Genomic DNA, 5136 nt, shown 5'->3' on the forward strand with positions numbered 1-5136 from the left:
AACATCAGCCTCCTGACACATTCCCTCTATTTCTGCTCCTCCAAAGGTAACCACTTTCTTGTCCTTTCTCCCGTCTTGTTTAGTAAGGTAATACATCCACGTGGTTCAAAATTCAGAACTACATACAAAGGTGTACACTGGGCCAGGCATGGTGGCTCACACTTGTAATTCTAGCACTTTAAGAGGCTGAGGCAGGCAGATCACAAGGTCAAGAAATCAAGACCATCCCGGCCAACATTGTGAAACCCCATCTCCACTAAAAATACAAAAAGTAGCCAGGTGTGATGGCATGCGCCTATAGTCCCAGCTACTTGGGAGGCTGAGGCAGGAGAATCGCTTGAACCTGGGAGGCAGAGGTTGCAGTGAGCTGAGATCACGCCATTGCACTCCAGGCTGGCAACAGAGTGAGACTCCATCTCAAAAAAAAAAAAAAAAAAAAAAAAGGTGTACATTGACAGGTCTTATTCTCTCTCACCTTCCATCCCATTTTACCTGCTTTTTTGCATGTTCTTCCAGTGTTTATGCAAATATATATTCTCCTCTCTTTCTGCTTTGTTACACAAAAGTAGAACACTCTAAACACTGTACTACACGTTGCTTTTTAACCTTTAACAAGATATATTTTTACATCAGTACATAGAGAGCTTCCTGATTTTTTAATAGCTGCATAATATTCCACATAAAATTCCACTGGGTAGATAAATCATAATTTATTTAACCAGGCCCTGACTGATGGACACTTGGATTGTTTTTAGTCTTTTAAGAGATAGAGAATGATTTGGAAATAAAATCATACATCTGGCAATTTTTAAGATATGACTTTGGTCATTTACTTAAAAAAATGCTTACAGAAAGAGATAAGGGGAGCAAGTAACTTCCAGGTAGAAGTAATTAATTGATTCTCTTTCACACCTGAGCACAATCTAAGTGTTATCCCATAAGCCTTTTCAGGAGTAGTTTGAGGATCCATAAGAAAGGCAAGCCCTTGCACTCACAAGTAAACACACTTTAAAAGACTGACAATATATATTTGAAAAGCATTTTGAAAGCAGGAGGAGCAATAGAAACCAGGTAAAATATATGATTAACAAAAGACTTAAAAATATATTTCAAAAACAGGAGGAGTCATAGAATTTGTTTAGAAGAATCATGGAGAGGGAGTATGATAGTGAATATCTGTAAAGGTTTATAAATTTTGTTTGAGATAAGGATTATTTTGTTTGTTGAGTTTTTTAAATTAAATATGTAATTATGGTGGCTCTTTCTTTTTTTTTTTTTTTTTTTTTCTGACAGAGTCTTGCTCTGTGGCCCTGGCTGGAGTGCAGTGGCGTGATCTTGGCTCACTGCAACCTCTGTCTCCCAGGTTCAAACAGTTCATCTGCCTCAGCCTCCCGAGTAGCTGGGATTACAGGTGTGAGCCACCACTCCCAGCTAATTGTTTTGTTTGTTTGTTTGTTTGTTTTTTGTACTTTTAGTAGAGATGGGCTTTCACCATGTTGACCAGGCTGGTCTCAAACTCCTGACCTCAAGCCTCAGCTTCCCAAAGTGCTGGGATTACAGGCGTGAGCCACAGCTCCCGGCCAGCGGCCAGGTGTTTCTTTTTCAAAAGATAGCCACTTTCAAAAGATTCGAACTCTTCTTGGATATATTTATCTTGTTTCTAAAATATAGGGATATTGTTATTTCTCGATTTGTCCATTTGAGATGTTATCTATGCACTTTTTATTACAGTAGTTGAGGAGGACATAATCCATTCTGGGTTTGTCTCTCACTAAGTGCTCATAGTTATGGTCTTGAGGCTTCTTTCCTCTGTCATTATGGAAATCCTTTTGTCTCTATTCTGTGTTAAATTACCCTGGTTTCCATGTCTTCCTCTCTAGTTTACTCCTCAATTGCAAAAAGCAAATCCTCCTATTAGAGAAAGAGTGCATAGGAAATATTTTTTTGAAATTTGCAGATGTAAATTAAAAATGTGTGTTTTTATATTTGCTTGTGATAGTTTTGCTGAGTTTGGGATTCTTGTTAGGAAATAATTTTCTTCCTTTTTTTTTTTTTTTTTTTTTTTTTGTTTTGAGACAGGGTCTTGCTCTGTTGCCCAGACTGGAGCACAGTGCCATCATAGCTTGCTGCGGCCTTGAACTCTTGGGCTCAAGCAATCCTCCTGCCTCAGCCTCCTGAGTATCTGGGACTATAGGTGCATACCACCACACCTATCTAATTTTTAAATTTTAATTTTTTATAGAGATAGGTTCTCGCCGCGTTGCCCAGGCTGGTCTCAAACTCCTGGCCTCATGCGATCCTCCTGCCTTGGCCTCTCAAAGTGTTGGAATTAGAGGCATGAGCCGCTGTGCCCAACCTTAATTGTTTTAATTAAAAATTTAACCATTTTAATGCATGCAGTGGCTGTAATTTGCATTTTCCTGATAATTAGTGATGTTGAACACTTTTACCCTTGCTTATTGGCCATTAATATTCCTTTTCTCTGTGAAATATCTGTCAAAGTCTTTTGCCCGTTTTCTTTTTTTTTTTTTTTTTTTTTTTTTTTTTTTGAGACAGAGTCTTGCTCTGTCGCCCAGGCTGGAGTGCAGTGGTGATCTCGGCTCACTGCAACCTCCACCTCCCAGGTTCAAGCAATTCTCCTGCCTCAGCCTCCCAAGTAGCTGGGATTACAGGTGCCCGCCACCACACCCAGCCAATTTTTGTATTTTTAGTAGAGACGGGGTTTCACCATGTTGGTCAGGCTGGTCTTGAACCCCTGACCTCGTGATCCACCTGCCTCGGCCTCCCAAAGTGCTGGGATTACAGGCATGAGCCACCGCGCCTGGCCGTCTTTTGCCCATTTTCTAATTGGGTCATTTGTCTTTTTATTGTTGAGTTGTAGGAATTTGTTATGCACCCTGAACATAAGTCCTTTGTTAGATACATAGTTTGCAAATGTTTTCTCCCTGTCTGTGGCTTGCCTATTCCGTGAATTTCCTAATAGTGTTTTCTCACATACACATATTTCATTTTATTTTTTATTTATTAATAGTAGCTTCTTCTTATTACAAAATTAATACATACTCATTTTAAAAAGTGAGAAAAGCTTGCACCCTCCTGGGCCGAGGCGCTCCCCGGTGCTCCCAGTGCAGCCATGGCTCAGCACTTCTCCCTGGACGCCTGCGATGTGGTCGGATTCTACCTGGACCACACCCTGTGTCACTACAACCTGCCCGAGAGCGCCCCAATCATTTATAATAGCTTTGCCCAGTTCTTAGTTAAGGAGAAAGGGTATGATAAGGAATTGCTCAATGTGACCCCAGAGGATTGGAATTTCTGTTGCAAGGGTTTGGCATTGGATCTAGAAGATAGGAACTTCCTTAAACTTGCTGATAATGGCACTGTTCTCAGGGCAAGCCATGGCACCAAGATGATGACTCCAGAGGTGCTGGCAGAGACATATGGCAAGAAAGGGTGGAAGCATTTCTTGTCGGACACTGGAATGGCTTGCTGCTCATGAAAGTATTATTTTTACAACTACTTTGACCTGCCAGGAGCTCTTCTATGTACCAGGGTGGTGGACTATTTAACAACAAACAATGGTCAAAAAACATTTGATTTTTGGAAGGATATAGTTGCTGCTATACAACACAATTATAAAATGTCAGCTTTTAAGGAAAACTGTGGAATATATATTCCAGAAGTAAAAAGAGATCCAGGCAGATATTTACACAGTTGTCCTAAATCTGTGAAAAAATGGTTTCGACAGCTAAAGAATGCTGGGAAAATTCTTCTGTTAATTACCAGTTCTCACAGTGATTACTGTAGACTTCTCTGCGAATATATCCTCGGGAATGATTTTGCAGACCTTTTTGACATTGTGATTACAAATGCATTGAAGCCTGGTTTCTTCTCCCACTTACCAAGTCAGAGACCTTTCTGGATGCAGAGAATGATGAGGAGCAGGAGGCGCTGCCATCTCTGGATAAACCTGGCTGGTGCTCCCAAGGGAACGCTGTCCACCTCTATGAACTTCTGAAGAAAATCAATGGCAAACCTGAACCCAAGGTTGTTTATTACGGCATGCATTCAGATATTTTCCTGGCTCATCACTATAGTAATTGGGAGACAGTTCTTATCCTGGAAGAACTCAGAGGGATGAAGGTGCAAGGAGTCAGAGGCCTGAGAAGTCAGAGCCTCTAGAGAAAAAGGAAAATATGAGGGACCAAAGGCAAAGCCTCTAAATACTTCATCTAAAAAATGAGGCTCCTTTTTTTTTTTATTGATTCAGTGTTGGGACTGGAAAATACAGAAGACTCCTTGGTTTGTACATAGTCTTGTAAGAGAATCAGTACTTACAGCACTATTGTAATTCCAAGTATTGAAATAATCGCAGAATTACCTCTGGACTACAAATTTACAAGATTCTCTTCAAGCAATTCAAAAACAGCTGGGCTACTATCCAAACCCTCCATTGGTCTTATCAAATGATGGGACACTGATAACTAAATAAGTTGTCTTTACTGAAAAATGAAGTGAAGACCCATATATGCAGTAAAAAAAATTCAAAAAATACTGTAAAAAGTTTTAAGGAATAAGTTTTTAATGAAAATTGACCAAGAAGTTGAAAAAAATGAGAAAATACACATAAACAGAAAGACTAAACTAAAAAACAAGCATGTTAGAACCCAGAAATATTGTAACCAGGATACTAATACCTTTCAGATACTTTGCTGCATATATTTATAAATTTTTCTTTGCTATAAAGAACATTAGTAGCAAAGTTATTGAAATTTTAACAATCTATAGATTAAATAATAGTATTATATTAATATTAATAAGACTTTGACAATTCAACTACAGTTATATAAGAGAATGTTGTTTAGGAGTAAAGAGACATCATGGATGCCACTTACATTCAAAATATTAAAAATAATATAATAATTTCTATCAATTAAGAGAATGAAAAAGCAAATGCAGTAAAAATGTTAACATTTGGAGAATCTGGATAAAGGGCATACAGGAACTTATTGTACTACTATATTGAAATTTTTGTCTAAGTCAGCTATTATTTCATTATAAAAGTTCAAAAACTTAATGACTAAATTAATTTTAAAAATTAAATTTTTTAATGGTTATTGCTTTCTGTATCCTATC

The 5136-nt window shown here is 38.3% G+C and overlaps 1 pseudogene; it reads left to right on the plus strand.

Annotated features, from left to right (window-relative positions):
* The first annotated feature begins 870 nt into the window (after positions 1-870).
* LOC100982726 (5'-nucleotidase domain-containing protein 1-like) lies at positions 871-4680 on the plus strand (annotated as a pseudogene).
* The last annotated feature ends 456 nt before the right edge of the window (positions 4681-5136 follow it).

Source organism: Pan paniscus, chromosome X (assembly GCF_029289425.2).
Source record: "Pan paniscus chromosome X, NHGRI_mPanPan1-v2.0_pri, whole genome shotgun sequence".
NCBI lineage: Eukaryota > Metazoa > Chordata > Mammalia > Primates > Hominidae > Pan > Pan paniscus.